This window comes from Lemur catta, chromosome 23 (genome assembly GCF_020740605.2).
Source record: "Lemur catta isolate mLemCat1 chromosome 23, mLemCat1.pri, whole genome shotgun sequence".
NCBI classification, from domain to species: Eukaryota; Metazoa; Chordata; class Mammalia; order Primates; family Lemuridae; genus Lemur; species Lemur catta.
Genome location: NC_059150.1, coordinates 20055863 through 20073722, shown reverse-complemented (window position 1 = coordinate 20073722; position 17860 = coordinate 20055863). Strand labels below are relative to the sequence as shown.

Genomic DNA, 17860 nt, shown 5'->3' with positions numbered 1-17860 from the left:
TATTTGAGCACTACTACTTGCCACACATACACTTAAGTGCTCATATGTTTGCTAACGTTCTGGAATCTGCATGCGATCCACCCGGTTCAGGAAGCTGAGAAAGCTCTTCCGCTTCCCCCTCCTGCCCTGCAGGCAGCTGCCCCAGCTCCTAGGATTTTACCTTCCCCTCCCACTGAAACGTGGCTGGTTTATACAACATTTTCGGTTGAGGTTGTAAATCATTCCATATTACATTTCACAAGAGGTGACATTGTTTTGGAGACAAAGGAGGGACATGGGGCAAGGCCGTAAACTTACTTTTGTGCAATTTCTGCTTAGCTAGCTGAACGTTTAAAGCACTGAGCAGAAGGTGCAGGCATATAAAGATAAGCAAACAAAGCAGTTGGCTAACTCTTGGCATAACCTTTGTGCTTCTGTTGACCTCTCATAAAGGCTTAAGCGGTATTTATGGCTATACCACAAAGGAGACGATCCTCAAGTTGACTGAAGTGAATTTATTTTCCCCTGCCCCTCCCCAGGAGGTGACCCACATTCCCAGGGTTTGCTATGCTCAACTTGCTCATTTCTGTTTATTCTTGCATCATTCTTACCCAGCCATTGCAGTCCTGTAGATGACTTACTCCCCCAGCTTGTAGATGCTGCCTTTGAAACTCTCTGCTGCCCAATCCTTGGTTTCCAGCCATCCCACTTTAATATATCCCTCACCTCCTCAGACCCCTGGGCACAGCAAAGGAAGCATCAAGCCTCTTTTTTTTTGAGACAGAGTCTTACTCTGTCGCTCGGGCCAGAGTGTAGTGGCACCATCATAGCTCACAGCAACCTCAAACTCCTGGACTCATGCAAGGGATCCTCCTGCCTCAGCCTCCTGAGTACCTGGGGCTACAGGCACAAGCCACCATGCTAATTTTTCTAATTTTTGTAGAGACGGGGTCTCTCTCTTGCTCAGGCTGGTCCCAAACTCCTGGCCTCACATAATCCTCCTGCCTCAGCCTCCTGAGTACCTGGGGCTACAGACACAAGCCACCATGCTAATTTTTCTAATTTTTGTAGAGACAGGGTCTCTCTCTTGCTCAGGCTGGTCCCAAACTCCTGGCCTCACATAATCCTCCTGCCTCAGCCTCCCAAAGTGCTAGCATTACAGGTGTGAGCCACCACGCCTGGCCCAAGCCTCCTTTAATCTTCATCAGCACCCACATTCCACTGTCCCCAACCTTTATGAACAATTCATGTTTCTCAAGTGTCATGGACAGTGCCACCATACAGCAGCTGCAAGATCTCTCTTCCAACAAGATTGCTGCCCCTAAGCCCTGCTCCAAGGAGAGCTAAGGGCTTCTATGGATGTAGAAATCTAATAATTTAAACCATAACATCTCAGCAGAGAAAAATTTTCAAATTAGTGTAATCAATCTAATAAATGAACTTAGATACAAAAGTAATGACCTTAAATTAAGCCAGGCAAATACAAATTGCAATAAATATTGACTGTGACTGTAATATTAGTCATGTCTGTGTAATTTCTCAGACTATTCTCTATCACTGGTTATATTAAATCATTAATAGGAAGTATGGTGTTGGTTGGTGAAGTTTCATAAATCAGGAATTTTTTTTTTTTTTAGATGGTTACTGCTTACACCTCCCTTAAGCTTTAGGTAATCTCATGTTATCACATTTTCATCTTTTTAATGCTGTGTGAAATCCAGGCCTGTGGACAGATGGACACACACAAACACACACACACGTACATACACTTACTCTGTGATTTAGCAATAATGTCTTTAAAGCTACAGTATTTCTATTTGATGGTCTATTCATACTGGTGCATAGAGCTCAGGAGCCTTATGGGGCAGAGATACTGAACGTTTTTAATGCATACAATACGGTGTAGTAATGCTATGATAGATGCTTCACAGGGATCTATGACAATGCAGAATTCAAAATACCAGATTAAATTATGACTGGGCAGAAGCAGGAATTAAAAGAGGAAGTGGTATTTTTGTAGGGTCTTCAAGGTTTGGTAGAAATTTAGCAAACTGAAAGGATAGTAACATCACGTAAGGAACAGCCTGAGCCAAGTGACTAGACGAGTGTGGCACGTTGCGTGTGCACTTGCTTCAGAGGGGGCAGGGGAGAGGCCTCGACTGTTGACGCTTTGTGTCGGGCCTGGAGAAGGCCTTGCTACCTTTATCCAACTTAATAAAGATAAACTACAAAACATCATGAGAAATAGGCAGTCTTTCTGATCCAAGTTTGCGCACACCGTAAGCAATATTAAATTAGTATAGTTAATAGAAATCCATTCTGTCAAACTTTCATAGTTTTTTGAAGAAACATCACTGAAATATTAGATAAGAGAGATAAGAGAAGGGATTCAGCTCTAAAAGCAGAAGAGGAAAAACCCCTCTCTAACCAGGAGGCTGCTAAGAGTCCTTGCTGTTACTGTCCCTCTGGCTGTTTTGTATCTGCGTCAGCACGTCCCAGGGGTGGCATCCCGTCCCTCTTGGTCCTCCTCTCCAGCATCGTCACAGAAGGTAACAGGTGTGAGTTCGCAGATGTGGATTCCTCACTGCTCAGAAAGGAAGTGTCAGAAAACAACCTCACACTCTCACATACACAGGAGAGCAGACCGAAGTGAAAGGGGAAACCTGACCTCCCTGTCTGTTGCCACCTCTTCAGAATAAACCCAGCAAAAACAGGAAAGAGTGGGGGCAATTCTAGCAAAGTCATCGACACACAGTGAGAATTAGGAGACAACTTACAATCGTCCTCTTTGGGAGTCTTCTCACTTTTCCAATTTCATGTTTACAGACTCTTTTGCTATCCAAGAAGTAAACGTAAGAATCTGACATGAATTATCCTTTGCTACCCTTGAAAAGCATTTTGTGAGGTGTCTTCAGTTTTAATAGCTGTGTTTGTATCAGGAAATTTTATTTGAATTTTAAAAGTTGAAATTATATGAAGATTAAATACATTATAGCAGGCTAACAAAAATAAACATGTAAAAATAATTTTTGTAAGCATGTCTCTGTTATTCAGGCATTAGGGAGGGGGGCAGGTTAATAAACAGATTAGATATGATTTATATCCAATTCAAATGATGACTCAAGAAGTTTCAATTTAATTATGTATATTTTAAAAGCACTAATGCTCAATATGAGTTCTCTCCAAATCGTAAGTAGGTCTAGATTTTGTTTTTGAAGCGTGCACATTAAGTATTTTTATAGCAGTAGTTTAATTTTAAGAGTGATGTTTTCAAGTTTTACAACTTCATCAGCAATATATTTTAATAATTTACGCATTTGAAAGTGATAATTATGAAGTCATATGAGGGGCAGAAGATCTCCAATGCATGAAGTTAATCATGGATCACTAGGGAAAACTTTTTACTATGTCATCTGGATTCTGCACATAAACACTAGTCCAATTATTCATTCATTAATCAACAGATATTTAAAACTACTAAGTGTTTGGTAGATACTGGGTACATAGTGGTAAACTAGACAAGATATGGTTTTCTTCCCTATCCCCATAGAATATGAACAATCAGAGAAGACAATAATTAGAAAGACCAGTTCCGCAGCAATGTGTACAGCTCTTGCAGGTTAAATACAGGATGACAGGGGAGTTCAACTCACAGGCACCTGACTTAGCTTTGGGAAGGGGAGTGTCAAAGAGATGGCAGCTTTGATACCTGACCACAGCTAAAGAAACATCCTTAAAACACCCCTGAACTGCAGCTCTTTTATAGCCTGATGTAATGTCAAGGTTTCACTTCAACTGAAAACTCTTTCACTTAACCTCAACCCCGCTGAGACCTCAAACTGAGCGGACCTTCAGAAATGTATCCCTAAAGACTGCTAGAATCATCTGCTCAAAAAAGATTCCCTTTGGTTTGTACTATCCTTCACAGGAACTCTGGCATTTTTTTTTTAACTTCCATTTTTCCATTAGCTTTGCTCAGCTTTTCTCTCCCAGCCCCCACACCCTCGATTCACTTACCTCTCTGAAACCACAGCACTCAGAGAGGGAGGCCTGATGGTGCAAACATGCCAGAGATCACAACATACAGCGGATCTGAGAGTCTCATCTTCACACATTGTTATTAACAGCTTGCTATTTCTCAAGTCACGGAGCACCGTGTGAAAATTAAACTGAAGCATCCCTTTGATGTCTGATGGAGTCTTCTAAAACTAAGTACCACGGAGGATGATTTTGTTAAATCTAAATGCTTTATGGGATAGGATCATCAGGCATCTCTAAAAACATGAGGTTCAATTAACTGCCTGTGGCTTTGTCTAAAACTCTCCCGAAATGGTTGTATGTCTGCACCATGATTCTGCACCATGTAATTAGAAAGTATAATCCCTAATACCGTGAGCTAACCTAACTTAATACCATCTTTATAGGATATTTTTCCCACTTTTGATAAAATACATCAACAAATTTGTAAACCCAATCCAAATTCAAAAAAGGATTAGAAAATTTATCACAGGGCATGTTTATCTTTCCTCGCCTTATACCATGCCTCAAGCCTCTTTAGATATAGGGGAACTATTGTTCCAGAACACTTCCTGTTACAACATGAGAAGGTTCTTCTCTCCACGCAAGTAAGCCCATTACTGTTCTATGAATACATATCACATATTACATACATGTGCTACCTCTGCCCTTTTATAAGGAAAGATTCTGATGGCTCTTTTCTTTACCTTAATTTTTTGAACTGGAAACACAGTTTCATCTAAAAATCTACTTTTGTAAAACTGGGAAGGGGAAAAAAAAAAACAAAATCTGGGTTTTTTTTTTTTTTTTCTTTAGAAAAATCAAAGAGACATTTGATTTTTTTTTTTAAAAAAAAGCTACAGGAAAATATTTCTATTTATGTAATTTTATGGGTAATTTCACTTTCTGCTAATTAGTCATGGCCTTTTTCATTTTGGATGCAAAAGCCAAAAATGTTGTACACAATTTGTCAAGAAAGGCACTTCTAAGAAGTGAATTAAAAATGATAAACTCCATAAAGAATCCCTAGGCCAGAAAGAACATGCATATAGCACATGAGGCTGCAGAGATACCAAATTCTGATTGCAGTGGGCACACAGAGCTATGAAGTCCGCAGTTAAGAAAAGGATACAGCCAGATTATTAATAGATCATGAACAAAGTGCTCCTTTCTTCTTTTGATTAAAAAGGGAAATCAAGACAAGGCAACATCTAAAAACTCCTTTCTTTTATTGAAGAAAGAGCCAACGTCTAAGCTGCATAAAGGAAAATACATATATAAATAACTAATCAGTCTGTTTGCCCATCTGCTCTGCCTTGCTCTAATGAGTGTTAATACGGCAGCCCACGGGGGGGGGGGGGGGGGAGAAGCAAGCCAGCTTAAGTGATTTCTAACCTTGAAGCTTTCCTATCCTTGGGCTACTGTTAACACCATTTCACATTTCATTATGGATGTTAAAAATAATACATAAAGAGATGTCACATCGAACATGAGGATAATCTGGAAAAGTCAAGCCTCCCCGTTACCCAGCAATCGCTGGCATCACAGAACATATTCATCCCTCGCCTCACACGCACTTGACGGCGTGACAATCCACAATATGCTGTGAACTCCAAAGACACATGGATTTTGGGTTCTGCTTTCTTTATGGGAAAACTCTCACTTCTGCAAATAATAACCATAGAGAAGTCTCTCTCGGAAACATAATAAGTCCCGTGCAAGAGGATCCACTTCTGCCGGATTTCTGCTGTGAGGTGTGGGAATGAGGAGATACAAGGGGGCAAGTGGAAAGAGCACCGGACAGGGCGTGAGAACCCCGAGCTCAGGCCTTGAGAACTGGCTGGGCTTCAGGTCTCTGAGCCTCTTTCTTTGATTCTATGATCCACCGGAACATATGTCCAAGAAGCGATGCTAAGGATGAAATGACCACTTCTAAAAAGGCCATATCTTACCTAGATTCAATCCATTTACACACTTGGTTCTCAATACTTAGTTAAGATCCACTTGCAAGTTTGAAACCCCAAAATGTTCAGGATGCCCCATGAGGTCTAAAGATTATTACCAATGATGTTTTGACCCAAGGGTATTGCTTTCAATTACGTACAAGCTGGAAAAATGAACAAAGCTTAGCTCTCCCATTTCTTCTTTTCTAGCCTCACTTTACTAAAGAAAATTAATTTTAACAATTTTTCTTGTAGTAACTGGTGAGAAAAAGTTTGTGGAATAATTTTTCTTTAGCTAAGAAATTAAGAATTTTGTGACTTTATCCCGTACCTGAAAACTCTTCTCTTGTGTTAGCTGTGAATGTTCGAGTAAGTTCATGCAGGACTGACACTATTTTGGGGAAGGCAAGAGAGGAAAATACCAGCTCCTGACTAAGGGGGCCCACCCTCGGCAGTGTGGCCCTATGCAGAACAGTTACACTGCTTCGGGATTGGTTCCTCAGTGGTCAAGGCCAATGGCAGATATTCCTGGGCTTTGAATTCTCTTTGTTCTTCCACTTCCAAGACCCAGAATACCAAGGGTATTTGCAGAAAGTTGTAAACCCATGTCGGGGGGTGGGGGTGGGGGGGGCATTCTGTACCACTGCTTGTGATTGGGATTTCTTGACAGCTGCACTGCCGGTTCGCCATATCACGTGGGACAAATCCGTGTGATCTCTTTGTTAGTATCCTAAACATAATAATAGTTATACCTGTTTTCCCTCTTTTTTTGGACTCTTTTGAAAATCTGAGTAGATAAGAAGATGCTTTGCAAAGCACTTATCTACGCAAGGTAATATTCTGTGCATACTTTGTATGTCACGTACAGGACACGTCCCATCAGACCCAGGACTTTTCATAAGTGTCAGGTGGGGTTGGCTTGCGGAGAGAGCTCCTGGCAGGTGGTCATGCTGGCCTACCCCACGCACACCCAGACTACTGACAATTGGAAACGGACCGAGAAAATGAAAGAAAACAGATGGAAAGGGAAAGATAAAAAATGAAGAAATGACTAGACAGTGAAAGTAGAATAAGTACTAATTACTAAAAAGCACAATTTGATTTTAACCAAAGCCAAATAAGTTGTGATCCTTTCAGAATGGCCAGGGAAGAACCTTCCAGGCACTCTGTGTATTAAAATATATCAAAGGAACAGATATGATTCCTGTCCTTGGAGGACCAGCATTTAGATAGGACTAACAGGTCACAAACATAATAAATTAAAATAACATTCCCATGACTAACGTACATGTGTTACAGGGAAACAAAGAATCAGAGATGTTCTTGAGAGCTGGAAGATATTTCAAGCTAATTAAATTAGTGCTTACACCAGCTTTATGTTATGCACCAAGGGAGGTAGGAATATCTGTTATAGCAAAATATGCCACTCTTAGCAGACCCTCAGAGAGCATTTGCTGATGTGGAGGACAGTGAGACAGATGCCGTGTCAGTTTTGAGGGGCCCATCCTCCCTAACACCATAAACTAGGACAGAGAACTGTAGCTGCATTAACCTCTTAGAAACCTGCAGGTAACTTTCATGGTGCTGGAGGATCCTGTGTGCGTGGTCTTTTTTTTTTTTTTTTTTTAAAGAGTTAACACCTTGATCCCTTGTCCTGCGTGCACATCTGGAAAGCACGTATGACGTTCTCATCACTGAATTAGGAAGCCTCCACTTTTACACAAGTCTAGTATAGTCTGCATTTTCAGTTCAATGCAATCTCTAATTCACTGCTGGAACAGCCTGTGTCTCAGCCTTAAGCTGGCTACTGCGGTAGACAAAAGGAAACACGACTGACAGCCATGAAAGACTATGAATGTCTCAGCTAATCATTAGAAGCAAATGTGAGAATAGTTTAAAAACAAAATAGCCTGCTGGTATTTGCTTTGAGTACTTAATTTGGTACTGAAATTTGAGTACGGATATATTCAATATTCTCAGAATTATCAATATCTTAAATAAAGTAATATAATAATACTTTGAAAAGATCTGAATCACACAAATTGAAAAACTGTTTCCCTTAAAACCTAAACACACATATTCCCTCTCCAAATAATCTCTTTCCTCATTTTTTTTCTCTTCTTTACTAAAATAAGTGAAATTATCCACAGGAGGCTGGTAACATGCCCAGGCCGAAGACCTCTCTCGCCCCATGATCTGCCTCAGGCTGCATTGTCCAGCTCTGAGAGTCTGCGATGATCCAGGGAGTCAGCAAACCCACCTCTGTCCTGCTAGGCAGAGAGCTGCTTACTGAAAGAAGCATCTCTAGAGGAAAGCCTTGACTACCTGAAATTCTGCCTCTGGAAACTTCAAGCTCCATCTGGAATAGCTCAAGATCTGAGATTGCTCTGAAAACTTAGAGAAAGCAAACATAAAACCTCTACGTTGATGAAGGACTTAGTCTCTCTCTCTCTCTCTTTCTCATAAACACACACACAAACACACACAGCTCACTCGGTATAAAAGTTCTAAAGATGCAAAGACGATACCCAATGTTTTGTGATTGATGGAGGGAAAGAAGTAAGTTGGGTAGCTTCGGGCAAGTTCCTTCACAGTGTCTTGGGTCCTCGTTTATAAAATGGGTTAAGACCTCGTGAATTTTGAAAGGAGTAGATGAGATGACATATGTAAAGTGCTTAGGACAGTACCTGGCATGTATTAATCAATAAGAGATAGCTACTGTCATTATCATCACTGTCATCATTATTATGTAATGGAATGGGGATGAACTTTTTGAGATGACAGGGGCAGAGGCAAAGGACACTAGAAAGAAGAGATGGAATGAGAAATGAGAGGTTAATTTTGGCAGCTTGGTGTTCTTAGGGATTGTGCCAAATGTAAGTGGGAGATCAAACACAGACAGAAAGCAGGAGACGGCAGTTCTGCAGCAGGAGAAGCACCTGGGCCTTGTGCAGCACCTGCAAACAGAGCCCTGAGAAGTGCCAGGAGTCTCTGTGTTCAGCAGGGGAGGTCGGCCCCTGTGTGGCACATCCCAGGGCTCTGAAGGCAAAGGCTGTGCACAAGTGAAGGTCAGTGAGTTCCCCCAAGCTCTGTCGTGGCCTCGATGAGTGTGTAGCCCACATCTTCCCACCAGTACATGTTTATGAGTCTGTCTCCTTCACCTGGCAGATTTCCAAGGCCATGACCCTCTCCTAACCATTCCTCTCTATACCGCCTCCAGCACAGTGTCAGGACACAGTAGGTCAGCAAGAAACGTTGACTGGATGAATTCTCTTCGAAACCTCTTTTCACAAAGAAGTGCAGGGCTTTGGGGGAAGGGAGTGCCGCTCAGCCGTGTCCTGCCTGTCACCCGCATGGATAGCTACTTCTTTAGGATACCACCAATAACTAAAGTTAAAAATGTTTACCTGGACCATCATAGGTAATTTTAAATTATGTTCAGTACATACTACCTAAAAAGATAGAAAGGGAGTAATACGTAATATTATACCAGTATGATGGAATTTTGAAAGCTTTTGGCACTTGTGTGGTTGGCTCTAATCTGCCCAAGAAAGCTGTGCTATTTCATTTACCTGTTCAACAGTCATTTTTTGGGAACCTGTTTAGTTCTCAACATTCTACCAGAGACCAGAGATTCCAAAATGGGTAAGAAAGCTAGACCCTGATGTCCATTTCCTCACTTTCCATTAGAACCTAGAGATCTTTAGCAGTGCTTTGAAATCCTGTCCATCTGAAAAATAAAAAACAAAGGTTTTTGTTTGCTTGTTTTTTTCTGAAATTTAAACCTTAGATTAATTTTCCATAACAAAGAATAATTTAAGGATGACGTCCTTAGAAGGCCAAACGAATTTAAATTATAAATATCATTTTCAGGTAGCACAAATCAATGCCCCTTTAACCTAATGAGGCTTCTTTTTTTTTTTTTTTTTTAAGGCACCTCAGTTCTCATACTGCTCTCAAGAAATGCACAAGCCTTTTGGGAGCTTCATTGATTTTGTAGTGCTCGGCCAAAAACACATTCTGTACGATCATCTACTAAAAGAAAACAGAGAGTAAGGAGCTGAGAGAAGAGACTCAGACTGCAGAGGACAAAGCAAAGTCAACTGAGTGATGTCAGCCTCGCCTGTCTAACATTCTAGCACTCTCCTGCCCTGACCAGCCCGCTCATGACTCTGGGACAAAGTGTCTTTCCTCTGTACCCACCATCGTTTCTGGGATGTTTAATGGGGTTTGAGACAATGAAAACATAAAAGTGAGGGCAAGATGCTCTTCCCTAACCCTGGTGCTCTTCTTTAGCCACTGAACGGCTATTAGAGAACACACAGGGTTACAGGTTATGAGCTATGATGACCTTGCAAAGGTTACCAAAAATTGCAGCCTACTCTAATTATTTGAAGTCAGCCCAGTGTTCCCCATCTGAAGAAGCATAACGAGAGAACATGGTGTTCTTTCCTATTTGTCCGCACAATGTACTAGAGAAGGACACCAGAGGGACAAGCTTAGCAGAATGGGACAACGTGGGCAGGAGCGACACGCCCGGGGCCGGCCACCAAGAGACGGCAGCTCAGCATCAAGACGCAGCGACATTCTCCAACACATCACATTCAGCTCTAGTCTGAGACATGAAAGTTTGAAGCTTGTATCTGAATAGAACGCTAAATGTGTGCCTAGATGATTAACCCTTTTATCAGAAAAAGGTACACCAAAAACAGGTCAAATGGGGGACTTGACCACATTCTATTCCAAGGTGGGCTTTGCCCGGCTGTCTCTGTGAGCCCTCCAGTGGATGGCCCAGCTGTGGTGGTTACACTCCCGAATATGACAAAGGCACCTCTGGCCAGCTGCTTACTATTCCTGTAGCTGGGAGGACTGTCACCCCACCAGCACTTTTATTCTATCACTGCCATCACCACCCCAGGAAGAAGCCGACAAAAATAAGAAGACATAAGTTTTCTAAGATCTCTCTGAAAACTTAAAAGAAATTTTAGGATCCAAATTAAAATCTGTATTTGTAGATCATTTTCTGGACCAAGCTCCAAAATCTCTCACTTACTCATCAGCTTTCTCTATGTTATGTTTTTTTTTTTTTTTTTGGTTTTTTGTTTTATCCTTTTTTGAGAGAAGAAAAAAGTCACGCGGTTATGTCCAGTGGACATCAGGATGATCCTACTGGCAGTTTTTAAGCATCAGAAAATGATTAAAATTTTCAGTAAAAAAAAATTTCTCATAAATTCATAATTCTCCTAGTAATTTTCTAAAAGAAAGACAAATCAAGATTCTTATTGTACTGATTCTGTTGGGTCCTTCCTCTGGCCCCAAATCCTCCATGACTCACCAATACATTTGGGGTAAAGTCTGAGATATTCCTGGATTTTCAAACTACACATGACTGTGGTCAAGTTTCCTAATTTTAACAAATGAAAAAACTGAGGGCAGAGTTTCGGCAACTTACTAACGGTCCTCCAGGACGCAGCCCTGCTGACCCACCTTTATCTCTTCCTACTGCCCCAAAGTAGCCAGCATCCTCTTCGTCACATCAGGTGGGTCTCAAATACCCCTCTCCCTCGATATTCTGCCCACAGTCCCCCCTCTCCACCTCTGCTTAAGCCTATATTTTTCCAGGAAGAAGACTTTACAACATGCCATGCCTTTCCCTAGATTTTCTCTCTTTTCTAAACTCTTACTTAGACAGTCAATTATTTGGTATTCCTTAGACGTCTCGCTCTAAATAGATACTCAGTGCTTTGAGGGAAGAAATCATGTCCTGTGTTTGTCTCCCCTGTTATGTTGGGTGCCTTGCTAGGCAGAGAGCAAGAACTCAACAAATCCTCTCCAAAATGACAAGGGCCTTCTCTGTCTTCTCATCTCTGCACCTACTACCCCTGCCTAAAAGGCCCCCTTTCCTCACCTTTGCCTGGTTAGCTTCTGGTCTGGGTAGGCTGTTCCTTCCAAAAGGTTCCAGTGCACCTGACAATTACCCCTTCACAGCCCTGATCTTAGTGCAGGGTATTCTTAACCTGTAATTACCTGCAGTGCAGACTCCTTGAGAGACACAGACTATATATTTCTTATTCCCTGTTATAACCCCAGTTTCCAACAGGGCTTAGCTCAGAACATGAGCTCAATAAATAAACGATAAATGAATGCCTCCCGAAGAAAGTTGAAACTGCTTCTCACGGAACTCACGGCTTTCCATCTGCAGCTCCAGTCCCATCCAGCTTTCTACAGGCACCTTGCTCCAGCCAGGCTAGTCCAGCTATTAACCCCTGCACGTGTTCTCATCGTCTAACCCTAACCGCCTCTGCTCAGTCTTCTCCTTAAATAGAAAGCCCTCTCTACTGATCTCTGCCTGTTATTCAAATTCTACCCATCCTTCAAGGCCCAGAACAAGTCTTATCGCCTGTAAGAAATCTTGCTCCAGGCTACTCAGATTTTTCCCTTTTCTAAAGTCATCAGCATGTGTCTGGGTAGCCCATTCATCACCTGCCATGTTGCTACATGTCTGCAGTTATCTTTCCATCTCAGTCTAACCTGACCCACACGGAGAGCCCTCCCTCTGAAGTTACCATTTACCTCTCATTTAGGAAATAATTATCTACGCAGCTTTGGGACATCTGTACTGTTGTTCTATGTTGTTAATTTTTGTGCATTTCTGTCTTGGTGTCCTAATTCATTTATAAAATTTTCAAGGCAAGTCATGCTTTCAATGTCTTTAGTTTTATGTCTTTGCACAAAGCAGGAAATTAATAAACAGTTTTCACCTGACATGTTGGCTAGAAAGCAAAAGCATACAGGATGAGAGAACTATGGAAATTATTTAAACATAAAAAAAACTTTTACCGAAAGTGCAGCTGAAAATTTCTGATTATTAGAGGCTGTATAAAAAGGCCAAATGTTGATAGTATAATTACACCATAATTTGGTAAAATTACTCTCTGGATAAAGGTTATTTTTAAATAGAAACTTTTGTCCGTATGATAGAAAATTATGAGGAAATTTAGTAGACAAGGAATAAAAAGGGAAAGAAAGAAAAATACATACCCAAGATGGACAGCCCCAACCCGACCCCCAGATCAAGAGAGCTGGCCTGAAGCACCCACCGCTGACTTTTATTACAAGGTCTAGTTCATGACTCAGTTAACACCAAGGCTCTTCAAAGGCCTGCTCAACAGCTTCCTGAAAGTGAACACAATAACTCTCCCCATGTTGCCTGGGGAGGACAGGGAATCAATCTCTTTTACCTGGTTTGTCATAAACATTTCCTTACAGTTTTTTTTTATGTACTATGTCTAAACGAAGACTATTTAGCTCCATTTCTTTTCTGTCTCACTGTATTCCCCCCAAAATACGCACACCAGCTGCATTTAGCCATAAATAACAATTTTGGAACACAAAGGCTGTGTTCAAGGTTGAGTAATTCAGGGTTCAGTAACCTAGCAACGGAATGTCCAGAGACCTCCTCATCTGTGCCCTCCACAGCCAAATATCTACACACCTCCAAGACACGGGCCTGTAAACCGGCTGCTCAAGTCAGCTTCGGTTAACTACAAATCCACACTGGCCAACAACAGAAAGATCACAAAACATAGGAGCCTTTTTGCTGGGCTCCAAAAACCTAAGTGTCAAGGAATATAGACAGGAAGTATACACAGTACTTGGGGGCAGAGGCCACAAAGTTGCCAATTAGGCTTTTGCCTGGGGAAAACCCAAAGCTTCTAGAACCCTCTAAGAACCAACAATGAACATATGCACAGGCTAAATATAGGTTTTAATGGAAATGAACAAATGTACCCATCTGCCAGATGAAGACGACAAGAAGGAGAGAAAGGGACACTTTAATGTTTTGTTTTAATGAATTAGTGAGAGTTGAATCCTCATCTCCAAGACAACTACAAGAAATAAAATAAAGACTAAAGCCCTCCTCCTTGCTGTTTGGTTTCTCAGCTCATTCATCTCACTTTAATGGACTCTGGTTTCTAATGGGCATTTGTAGTTAAGGGTCCTTCATTTCTTAAAAGAATATATTTATTTTACTGATTTTCCTTCCCTACTCAATAGTGAAGGTCACGATACAGGAAAACAGCGTAACAATGTATTTTTTTTTTAATCAACCATCCCAGCAGCGGCAAAAATAAATGAAACGTGGGAGGCCGTTTATTTGTATGCCAAAGAGAAAGTGAAATTTTCTACAGGGTGACGCGATCATTTATTTTCCCCAATGAAGCAAACAAATCAAATAGGAATAAAACAAGAGCCTACCTTTCATCATTCATGGTGTAATGAGTTCTTGCTAGATTAACCATTCTCCTTTCCTGTTAGACTCACTCCAAAAAAACAGATATACAATGACATCAGCAAAAGAGCCAAAGACCATCAATCCGCAAGACAGGAAATGCAGCAGCCATCCTTGCCTCCTTCTCAAACATTAGCTGACTCCCAGCTGGTGGCTCTGGTTCTGCAGTGTAGGAAACAGGCTCACTGACGGGACATGTCTTTGGGAGGCAGCAGCAATTGGGAGCAGACTCTCCGGCAGCAGTGCCCTGGGACATGGACACCCAAACCCACCAAGGGTCTCCAGATCAGGTGACTGCCCGTGCGGTACGGTTACGGTCAAAAATCTTGGACTCCTTGAATTTTGTGGGTCCTCCCACCCCTCCAACTCAATTGCCCATTATTAGAAGCTGGACACCAACAACATTCTGTCACCAAGACCAAAGACGGAGTGTGCAAGGCATTGGGATCCCTGTCCACTGGCATTAGAATAACGAGGCCATCACACTGCATACAAGGAACAGGCTAGTTCAAAGCCCAGTTGGCTAAAGCCCCAAGGTCCCACGTAAGAGGCATGGCCAATGGAATGAATGGGGTGGGTGTTCCTGGGTCACAGGAGTGAGGGGAGGTGAGGTGCTGATACTGCCGGTGCTGCCTCTAGCAGTGATGCTCGGAGTTTAAGGGGATGGCAGGTACGCAGGCAGCAGCATCTTCTCCACGGCTGGAGACAAGGAAGGACACCTGTTCTCAATGTCTGACAGTGAGGGAGAGCTACAGAAATCAGGGCATCCACTGGTATCACCGGTACAAAAACAGCTAATGTTCATATACCACGTTACCATTTGCAGGGCCTTTCACACACACTGGCTCTATCAGCCTGCCAAGGTCTTATCTAGAAGACTTAAGACACTGACAGGACAACTCTAGATGCCAGTAAAGTCAGCCCAGACCAGGGCACCCCCAGTCGGGTGAGGAAGGGAAGCACTACCTTTAGACAAAGGAATAGTCACCCCAGGTTGACTCCCTCTGCTCGAGAGGGCTTTAGAGAACAAACAAATCAATAAGAATATTGAAGCATATTCAATGGTATTTAAACATCGTCAACCTTGGTACTTCTTGATGGTACATGCACAACTTAATTTCTATCGAATGCCTGTTGAAGCTGCCTTATTTATTTATTTGTTTTTGAGACAAAGGCTCACTCTGTGGCCCAGGCTGGAGTGCAGCCGTGCAATCATAGCTCACTGCAGCCTCGAATTCCTGGGCTCAAGTGATCCTCCCGCCTCAGCCTCTCAAATAGCTGGGACTAAGGTGGGTGCCACCACGCCCATGTCTGGTTAACTTTTAAACATTTTTTGTAGAGACAAGGTCTCGCTATATTGCTCAGGCCGGTCTTGAACTCTGGATCTCAAGCGATCCTCCCGCCTCGGCCTCCCAAAATGCTGGGATTACAGGCGTGAGCCACCATGCCCGGCCTGCATTTTATTTTTGATGGGAACGTCCATACAGGAACTCACTTTTCCTGACAACAGGAGCAGCTGCGCGAATGAGCAGGGCGAACGCTGGGATTTGGGGACTCACTGAGTGACCTTCCTCCCACCTCTTGCTGGTCCCTGCTCCCCTAAACTATTTCAATCCCCGTCACCACCTGCTAACAGGATTTCGAATTAGATCTGTGGCTCAATGTCTGCAGAGAAGCAGGGAGGATTTCCAACCCACTGCGGAGGAAACGTGTTTTTCTCCCAGGACGCTCACTCACTCTGCTGTCCTGAGCGTGGGAGGTGCCCGTGTGTGGCGTCCCAGGGGTGAAGCCCCAAAGAACAACAAAAAGGGCTGGAGAGAAATGGGGTGAGGGAAACGGTGTGCTGAGCAGCTGAGGGAGGCTCAGGAAGCTGAAAGCAGCCAGCAGAAAAGTAAGAGAAATAAAAACAGAAGCGAAGTGAGTGGACGCAAAAGCTTATTTGGATGCTGTCCCTGCCAGGTCAACTTAACCTCTAGACTCAGCTCAAAGCATCTGGTTTCCAGGAAGCCTTGGGGTCCCGGCCCCTCCCAGTGTGCACTCAGCTCCTCCCTGCACTTCCCACGCCCTCCCCGCACCGCCCTCTTACGTGTCTGTCTGCCCAGCCAGACCGCAAGTGACAACGGCAGGGACTCTCTCTTACTCACTTTCTAAACCCTCTACCCAGCTCCTACACTGTGACTGATGCACAGAAGGTGCTCAACACACCTTTGCCAAAGAACAGATGAATCTTAAAAACGTAAAAGATGTTAATAAACAGATACTGGCCACAGCAATCCTGGGGCAGCTTTGGGATCTTAAACCCACAGAGAGCCCAACGAATAGTAATAAATTTCTTTTTATAAGAAAGTAAAGTGATTCAGTCACTGAGAAATAAAAAAGGATAGCTGCTTGCAGTTTCTCTCAATATTCTGCAAGACCACGTTTTATAACTGATATCGATCCCTTAAGGGGACAAATTTAACAGTTTGTACTCTTTGCCCTAAAAGTCTTAGGGAAAACTTTAAAAGAGTCTGATTTACCCTTCCCCTTCCCGGAGAACTACTTATACATTGGAAAAATAGAGCTTATTCTCTTAGAGTGATGAACTCCTTGAATGTCAAGCTATGTCCTAAATAAATTACTCTCCGGACTACTTTCTAATCTACTCTCCCAGTGAGGCATGAAAAGTTTAGAACCTTGGAAACGTCCCTATAACATCAATTTTCCCAAGAAAAGAATCAAGATACAGAAATAAAAGTACTTCATAACAAACAGCATAATGTGATATACATAAAAAGCAGTTAAATGTTTATAAATATGATTACTATTGAGATAGTTTTTTTAAAAAGTACGCAAAACTTTACTCAAGGAATGGGAAAATCCTTTTATAGAAATACCTCTACAGCACAGAAAATTACTAACAATGTGATCACTACTCTAATTTCCAGTCATTTAAATTTGCCAAAAAATCATTTATGCAAGAGTTAATTTCTCACTCTTTTTAGAGTTTCACCATTCTATCCTCATTGTGTTTCCGAACACAAACTTTCATGCCCCTTAAGCTCTGAATTAGTCAAAGTATTATTCTTTTAAAGTTCTTTTTATGGCATATATTTAGAAATGAATTGAAATTAACATTGTTATGAGAAAATTTCCAAGTCTCTTGTGATAAGTGCCAACAAGCCAGAGTGTTGCAAAAGCCAGAGTTGGTATAAGTGAATGAAGATGTGAAATTGAAATACTTTTGGAGATGTTTCAAATTAGAGCAGAGTCGAAACCATATCCACTTACAATTCAGTACATATGTGCCGGGCATAATATATAGTTCTTTGTAGCTTCAAATAGTCTAGATCTAGAAGTATGGATGTTAAGTCCTTTAGACAAGATTCCTTTTATCTGTTTCCCCAAAGGAACCCAGCACAGATGAATGAATAACCATGAGATTGTGACAAACCTTCTTCCCTTACCTCTCTGTTGGCTGGACTAAAGAGAAGCAAATAATGCATTAGAAGGACAAAGGGGCAAGCACCATGGAATAATCTAGACTAGGGGTGGGGAATCTGCAGCCTTAAGGCCACATGTGGCCTTATAGGTCCTCAAGTGTGACCTTTTGACTGAATCCAGATGACATAAGCCACCATCCACCCTA

At 42.2% G+C, this 17860-nt stretch overlaps 1 protein-coding gene across 2 annotated transcripts in view; it reads right to left on the bottom strand.

Moving 5' to 3' along the window:
• Positions 1–17860, bottom strand: part of C23H1orf21 (chromosome 23 C1orf21 homolog) — a 220601-nt gene that overhangs the window by 136132 nt on the left and 66609 nt on the right. The window contains exon 1 of one of the 2 annotated variants that reach the window (XM_045536398.1): positions 31–46. The exons of the other annotated variant lie outside the window; for it this stretch is intronic. The gene's annotated coding sequence lies outside the window, so the exon portion shown is untranslated. Of the gene's footprint in view, positions 1–30; positions 47–17860 lie in introns of those variants that run through there. 2 annotated transcript variants of the gene reach the window in all.